Source organism: Choristoneura fumiferana, chromosome 4, assembly GCF_025370935.1.
Source record: "Choristoneura fumiferana chromosome 4, NRCan_CFum_1, whole genome shotgun sequence".
In the NCBI taxonomy this organism is placed as follows: Eukaryota; Metazoa; Arthropoda; class Insecta; order Lepidoptera; family Tortricidae; genus Choristoneura; species Choristoneura fumiferana.
In genome coordinates, this window is record NC_133475.1 from 13,332,279 (window position 1) to 13,341,290 (window position 9,012).

General features: G+C 36.7%; 1 long non-coding RNA gene across 1 annotated transcript; it reads left to right on the plus strand.

The window, feature by feature from the left end:
* Positions 1-2,718: 2,718 nt before the first annotated feature.
* LOC141427062 (uncharacterized) lies at positions 2,719-8,093 on the plus strand. The gene is made up of 3 exons (XR_012451298.1): positions 2,719-2,803; positions 2,923-3,056; positions 8,014-8,093. It is a non-coding gene; the product is annotated as an uncharacterized lncRNA (long non-coding RNA).
* The last annotated feature ends 919 nt before the right edge of the window (positions 8,094-9,012 follow it).

A 9,012-nucleotide genomic window follows, 5' to 3' on the forward strand; every position in this document is an offset into this window, starting at 1 on the left:
AATATTATGTGACAATGATGATATGACAAGTGTTGCTATATTTATTTATAATAGATAAATAATGTCCGAATATGTGCTCTGGATTGTATGTCTCTGTTTTTTTTTTATCTTAATAATAATAATTTATTTATCAAACAACATAGATCCATTCATTTGTTAGTACATACACACTTACAAACTAAGTTTCTTAAAATGTAATAAGAGGATAGAAGCTATTTTCAATCAAATAATTGGTCTGTAGTTCAATATTGCATAACTAGGTACGTACATATAAGCATAAAATAAGAACGAACATGGTACCCACTTGGCAATATCTGTACTTGACAGATTGACATATTGTTAGGGATGTCGAACGAGTTCAAATTAAGAACGTATGTGACTCCATGCATTTTTTATTGAGTTTTTAATCAGGAATTGTGGCGAAACCTTGTATTGTTAATAAAATTTGCTACCCAGTAAAATATATACTTACTGTCATATTTCAAACCTATAAACTTCGAAGCATCAATTTGGTTGAGGCATGGGCTTGGTGAGTCCAAATTAAGTACGGATCAAACAGTTAAATCACGCAACAAAATACCTAACCCTGATTTTATGTGCAGCCATCCTCGGTAATAGGCAGCCCTGAAACTGCCGGGTTGCCTTTGCCCCCTAATAGGACTCTTAAAAATAAAATCCCCAACCAACCGCAATCATTAATTCCTTCATCTTAATATCTTTGACGGCCTTGACGCCTTTGCTTATTTTACCAGACTATTAGATTTCCCAGTTTGGCCTAATGCCCTCATTTATACAATTGTACGAAATATCTACTTTCGCGAGTGGCTGAATTCCGAAAGCGACCGACGAATCCAACTTAAAAGTACTATTGTGTTTCTACTCTGTTCCTTTCATATATATAAAATAATGGTTTTTTTTTTCACTACCACAAAAATATGCTAAATTTCCGTAAGCCAGGTTCCATAACCATATTTGTGGTCTAAACATTAATGGGTCTCTTTCTTTGCCTTTCCAACATAGTGTATAATAATTATGATAAAATCAGAAGCCGTGGTAGCCTAGTGGTTTGACCTATCGCCTCTCAAACAGAGGGTCGTGGGTTCAAACCCCGGCTCGCACCTCTGAGTTTTTCGAAATTCATGTACGGAATTACATTTGAAATTTACCACGGGCTTTGCAGTGAAGGAAAACATCATTAGATTTGCCTACAATTAAATCGAAATTCATTTGACATTCAATGCAATATTACTATATAGATTAATCTCGATGAAACCGGATAGAACATAACGTAAAACATTTTTATTTTGAAACTTATGTCCTTCCTGTTCCTGCGTGTCGTAATTTACTAAAATGATACGTAAGAACGTTCACAAAAAACAAAGTCATTGTAGACAGAAGGATCTTTCTGTTTTCTTTTCTTTTATTTGCATCGGGAAAACCACGAAACGTCACCAAGTTGTTTTAATTGAAATGATGCGAAGGTTGCAACCGGAAGCGGCGTCGAGCGCCGTTGAATAATTCAACTCCTCGATGTGGCACGAACAGCCTCTTGCGGAACTTGGAAACATTTTAGAAAAATCTCGCTGGCTATGTACCTAATCATCCGTTGTTTATTGTCGAGATTTTATTTGAAACCAAACCAGAATCTTAGACTAGAGCCTTGATTTTATCATCCATCCCAGCCTATATACGTCCCACTGCTGGGCACAGGCCTCCTCTCAGAACAAGAGGGCTTGGGCCATAGTTCCCACGCGGGCCCAGTGCGCATCGGGAACTTCACACGCACCATTGAATTGCTTCGCAGGTTAGTGCAGGTTTCCTCACGATGTTTTCCTTCACTGCAAAGCCCGTGGTAAATTTCAAATGTAATTCCGTACATGAATTTCGAAAAACTCAGAGGTGCGAGCCGGGGTTTGAACCCACGACCCTCTGTTTGAGAGGCGATAGGTCAAACCACTAGGCTACCACGGCTTCTGATTTTATCATAATTATTATACACTATGTTGGAAAGGCAAAGAAAGAGACCCATTAATGTTTAGACCACAAATATGGTTATGGAACCTGGCTTACGGAAATTTAGCATATTTTTGTGGTAGTGAAAAAAAAACCATTATTTTATAACCTCCTGTATTATTTACTTACAATCTTATCAATGACAACTAATGAAATGACATAAATGTTAGCTGATAATGTTATGCCTAAAATGCGTCCTGCACATCTCTAGAACTCGGTTGGTTGTGAAAATGGTTCAAACCTGCTCTTCCTCTCTCACGTGAAGTCGTCGATGCCCTTCTCAGTTAATCGTCACGGGCGGGTTGATTTTCGTAGACGAATAATCGCATTGACGATCACACGGGCGTTTTTGAGTTGCCTTCGTGCGGGAAACCTCTCCGCGTACAGACGAAGAGCGGCATTCCCGTTACTTCTACACTCTCCGTAAACAAGGACCACATCCACTAGTTCCTCCGCAGACAAGTTTAAAAGCATTATCAGTATTTTTGATTAGGTTAATTTCTGTAGATTTTATCTGACACACGAACGTCAAACCTCGACTTGAAGTTTCAATTTAAAGTGTCTCTATGGTACTCTTACCTCTAATACTCTTTGATTTAAAGAAAAAAGTCCAAATAAGTGATTTAACCTTACCTCTTTCATTCAAAGTAACAATAACAAGGCTTTGGTGACAAATCTAAAATGTCAAAGTTTGGTCAAAGTGAACTACAATGTTATGCAAAATCCATGTACTTAATGGTACTTAATGAATAATAATGTAATAAGCAGATAACGATTATTACAGAAAGTGGTTAGTGATTATCATACTGTAGGCAGTAGTGTGGTGGTTGAAATTGCAGTAATCTGATATGTGGATTGGTTTTGATTAGTTTGTTTACATTAATAAACAGAGGCATACTGTTTCTACAGGATGTTACAAGAATCTTTAACCGACTGCAAATAAAAGGACCTAAAGTCATGTTGAGATTGAGCAAATTAAAAAAGCAACTAAAAGTTATTGAAAAATATGTTATTACAACATACTCCACTTTACCATCAACCAGGTATCAGCTTTGCCTTTCATTCTGTTACATACTGTATTTTATCAAGATAAGATTAGTACCACTAATGTAATCCTATCCTATCTCACTTAAATATATTTATAAATTAGAAGTTCGTGAGGAAGTTTGAATGTTTGTTACGGGAGCACCAAAGTTCGCATACTCTTCGCAAGTCGTACCGTAATTTTTGTCCGAATCATCGTTTGTCATAATTTTTTCCCACTGAGACCTTAAATTTTTCTGATATTTTAAATGGTCCTCCTATAGAAAACTATAGGTTAGGTTAGGTTTGTTTTATAACAATTCTGAAGAATTAGATTCAGAGAAAAAAGAGTTAGGTATGACAAACGATCATTCTGACAAACATTAGCTTTTGACGACCAGATGGCCTAGTGGTTAGAGAACCTGACTACGAAGCTCGATTCCCGCGTCGGGGCAGATATTTGTATGAAAAATACGAATGTTTGTTCTCGGGTCTTGGGTGTTTAATATGTATTTAAGTATGTATCTATATATATAATTATATTTATCCGTTGCTTAGTACCCATAACACAAGCTTTGCTAAGCTTACTTTGGGACTAGGTCAATTGGTGTGAATTGTCCCGTGATATTTATTTATTTATTACATTCGGACTTTCAATAAGTATGCGAGCCGATATGGGCCCCTTTACATACATTTTGCATAGGTTGTCTACTAAAATGTGCACCCAAAACATTAAAATGATATAAGCGGTATTATGTTCAATTTCACGCGGTTTGGTTAGTTTGATGAATGCCTTGGATTTATGAGGGGAATGGTGGGATTACTGGGGCTTGGTAGTTTTCTAGTTATTTTTAGCGTTGAGCCCTAACCTAAAACCGTTTAATAATAATAGTATTTTATGCAACTGTATCGTAATAGGGGTCCTTAAAACACGAGTGTGGGTTTATGAAACGAGGCGTAGCCGAGTTTCATAATAGGGTCACATGAGTGTTTTAAGGCCTAATTAAGTAATTAGGCGTACAGTTGCATACAATATTTTATCTATATCTATATATTTATAATATTAAATCCTCTATCATGTGTTCAAGAACCATTGAGAATGACCTGCATTAACGAGAACTAGGTAAGTATGTCTGCCCCACGAGCTGCGCCCGCTGCGCGCGCGACGACCTGTTGCTACACGTGGTCGCGGCGAAATGCTGTAATGATGTATGGACCATTACGATACAGCCGTGTTCTTAATAGAATCCAATGTCGTAATGCTGGTCATTACCTATGGTTTTTGAACGCATAATTGAGGATTTACTATATGGGTGTAGATAAAATGATTTAATAAATAAGAATTATCTCCCTTATATAAATGCGAAAGTTTGTAAGTCTGTTTGTTTGTTACTTCATCACGTCTAAACCGTTAAACCGATTAAGATGAAATCCGGTATACAGATAGTTCGGAAGGACATATTGGACCACAAATGGGGACACAAAATTTCATATTTCCGCGGTATAGCGGTAATCGAATGCTACGCGGACGGAGTCGTGGGTAACGGCTAGTTTAATAGTAAACTTATTAACAGTTTACCTTAGATACCGCGTCAAACGTTCCATTTCAACGCAATATTTTCAACCTCATAACTGAAAAATAAATACTAAATACAACAACAAATCTTCATAGTTATCCCAAAGTACAGGGAGCTCAAAACTTGAGGCTCATTATACAGTCAGTACAGTCAGCACGTAAACTTGGTAGAAGCCGGGCTGGCCGTGACAGCCCGCCAGATGAATTATTCAGCACCGCTGGATACCGGCTACCTTCCCGCATTATGGTCACAAAACCACACCTACTCACACAATGCCACTAAAATTTAATAGGCTACATAACAATCACATTGTTCTAAGAGGCGATTTCGCACCACGCCAGGGCTGCCACTCCACAAACCATTCGGCACTATTGCTTAATAAGTACTACGGAGTCTCCCTTAGAGTTTTCAAACTGTTGCATTTATCTGGTTTTGGCTTAGTTATTGGTCTTTCAAGTTGATAATCGTAGGCCCAAACCAGGGCTCGCCCCTCTAAGTTTTGCTGAATTACATGTGAAATTGTCACGAGCTTTACGGTGGGAAGGATAATATCGTGAGGGAACTGCATAGGGCCCGCATGGGAACTACAGCCTAAGCCATGTAATTCTATGATGATTCCTATGCGCCACAGTGAGCAGCGTATGGGCCGGGGATTTTCTACTGACAGTTTATAGTTATTTCGTGTGTTATACATATAAGCTCTATACTATAGATAATTAAAAACATTTTTATCCGACTTGTTTCGGCCACTGCAACGCCAGTGAGTGATAGCAGTCTGATTATCAACTGATTCGATATCACACTAAAATTAACGGAGCTACTTTTGATACTGATTGTACTTCGTTGTTGTTGGTTATGTATAGGTAATTGTTGACTATGGACATCTAACAGTTTAAGCTTGTATTATTATGAATTGGAGGAAATGGTTAATACCTACAGCAACTCTTGGGAAATACATCTACCGCATTACGAGTATATAAGGTACTAGCTTTTGCCCGCGACTTCGTCCGCGTGGAATAGTACTTTGGAAAGTGTTTAATTTATTTAGGGTACCTATTCTGCCAATAATAGCACATAGAAACCTCTACGGTTTACTGAAAATAAGCTATTTTAGTACATTTATTTATATCTTAACTATTTTTTTGTTCTATTCTAAAACATAAATATTTTGCGGGTAGCCATATTTTAGCAATACGATTTGTATTCTACCCTGCCAACACAAAAGGACTAATTCTTCATACTGAACTCTTGACATCTTACGTCCTTTATTGTAAGTTAGGAGGGTAGGATTATAATTAAGACGTCATTCATACTAAGCATAGCTACACATTTTTCCGATAAGTATACTTATAGTAAATTTGTTTGGAATTCCTTAAGAACTTTCATCCCCATATTTTCAAGTATGAAAAATGTCGAAATGTGAAAAGAGTCGGAACAAATGTTTTTTAGGGTTCCGTACCTCAAAAGGAAAAAAATGGAACCCTTAGACCCTTTATCCCGTAAACGCGCGGAGTATGTATCGAGTTGACATTAAAACCCTAAACTCAGGTCAATAGTCCCGGAAGCTGTGCAAAAATCGAACTTCTAAGTTAACGCAATCAAAAGCTACAGTCATTAAAAAGGTGTTTCTATACAAATCGCCTTAACAGAAAAAGGTTTAGGGTACTTCCGGCTGTCCTAAAAACTTGGAATTTTGTATAAAGGTAGCTCTATTAGCAATTTTTTTTCCTAACACTGGATATTCATTCATAAATACCTACGTACGGAACCCTTGATGCGCGAGTCTGAGTCGAATTTAAGCAGTTTTTTTGTTCTTATCGAATACCTAAACACAAAGATTCATCGATTTATCTGTGATAATGACAACGTTCCATATAAATTTTCATCCCCTATTTCATCCCCTCGCAGGTAAGATTTTCAAAAACGCTTGAACAAATATCTATTTTATTTTTTATAAGTGCCCAAATGCAAAGTTTCATAAAGTACAATCGATTTATATTCGACAATGACGACCTTCATACAAACTTTCATCCCCTATTTCACCCTCACACAGGAAGAATTTTAAAAAACGCGCGAACAAATATCTATTTATCTCTTAATCACATGCCGAAATGGCAAGTTTAATAAAGACTCATCGATTTATCTTCGATAATGACGACCTTCCATATGAACTTTCATCCTCTATTTCATCCCCTCACAGATCGAATTTTCAAAAAAGCGCTTACAAATACCGACTTATTTTTTATTAAGTTCCTAAATGCCAAGTTTCATGGTTTTATCTTCGACAGCGACAAACTTCCACCATATAAACTTTCATCCCCTATTTCAACCACTTAAAGCCTCTTTTTCGCGATAAAAAATAGCCTATGTTCTTTCCCAAGGTCTAGAATAGAATAGAATAGAAATCATTTATTCATATATAAACAATTACAATTTACACAATACAATAAATGCGCCAAACTGGAGTGGCCAGTTTGTTGGCGCGCCGCGCTCAAATCACATTAATTAATTGTTTACGAAGTTTGAGTTATTCTAATGCTAATGATATTAACATTTTAGTGAAGACATGCATATTAACACTAAGATGAAGCCGAGTCAAATTAACAACCTACAATTAACAACGACTTTTGCTACTTGGTATACACCACTAATAGTGCATTTTTAAGTTTAGTCTATTCTATCTCTGTACCAAATTTCATCCAAATCGGTTCAGCAGTTTTGGCGTGAAAGCGTAACAGACAGACAGAAGACAGACAGACAGAGTTACTTTCGCATTTATAATATTAGTATGGATATTAACGAGGAGATGTCGCAGCCCTAGAAAATACGGTAATGTCTATTTTCCTCACGCAGAACAATTTGCAAGAATACTCGTACAAGGTGGCTTTGGTATGCAGTTTTTGTATTTATTTCACTTCTTCAAACAAATAAACACTCTTTTATGTTCACTGTAGACGTTGATTATATATACACTTTCACTCGAGGAGTGCACTGTTTAATTGTGGAACACAAGCTGGACTGTTAGGAATCGATTTACAATTGATCAAATATTTATTATAATTGGCCAACTGTGAGTCGAAGTCAGGCACTGAGGATTCTTTACAAACTTAGCAAGCAACAAATAGTCCGTATTTCATAGCATATTTAGATTTATTTTTGCGGTGCAAAGTTTTTTTATACGTCTTTCATTGCCCATTTCTTAATTCTATGTTAATAGTATTTCCATACTCTATACATTTTGATTGCCTCGGTTAAAAGGTTTTTTTTTATCTTTTGATGACTTGGTTAGTGACTTCAATTTTTTACGATTGCGTTTGGTTGCAATCGTAAAAAATTAATATGTAAAAAACAGACTTAATATGTATCTTACTTATATTAATTTAGAATTGATACCCCCCAGGTGTTGCTGAAAAAAAAAGTTTTGACCGACTGAAGAGCAAGAAAGTGATCCGAAAAGAATTACCTTTAGAGGCAAAACACGTATGATAAAAATAAATATCGTGTAATATTATGAAAATATATTGAATATCTCATTCAGTTACAAAGTAAAGACGCTCTATTTTCACAATCACACCCTATTTGGCTCAAATTCGGCCACATACATCTACAGTCGAATTCAATCCAAGTTAATACACATAGTCAAACATACAGAAACAACGAATGAATCGAAACTAAATATAAACACTGAATTATTCAGCGGAGGAAGGCCCGACGGCCAGCCTTTTATGTTCCGACCGATTTATGTATTTATATCAACAGTAGGTCAGATGTTTTAAGAGAAAACTAAGTGCTTAAGTGCATTCCTTGTGCATTATTCAGTTTGGTACAACAATGGAACACGAGCTGCAAATAAAAAACACAGTATGGTACTTAGCTTTCATGGAAGCGGAGCGGAGCAGAGGCAACTGAATGGTAAATCCACGTTACATTGACATATTACAAGCTGAAGTAAGTCGTGGATTTCAGCGAACCTGATTGTTCAGATTCGGTTTTCATGGAATTCCGCCTCAACTAACCTAGAACTTAGTAGTAATAGGTATAGATCATTATCTTCTCGGCCTATTTACGTTCCGTAATTCCTGCCGGGCATAGTGTGGATTGGGAACTTCACACATTCCACTAAGTTTTTTCACAGGTGTGTGCAGGTTTCGTCACGGCATTTTCCTTCACCGTGTGCAAAGACAAGTTTCTGTTCTTACTGGGATTCAAATCCGGTACCAATTATTAGGGTCATTAAACTACTAAGTTATCCGGTCGTCTCGATTATAATCGCATTTTGTTTATGTGACAACATACAATACATGGGACAAATGAGTTAAATATTTTTTAAGATCAGCACAAAATGAGGGCTGTCTAAATATAATGCTGCTTAAAAGGGGTCATCTTAAGTCCAGATAGA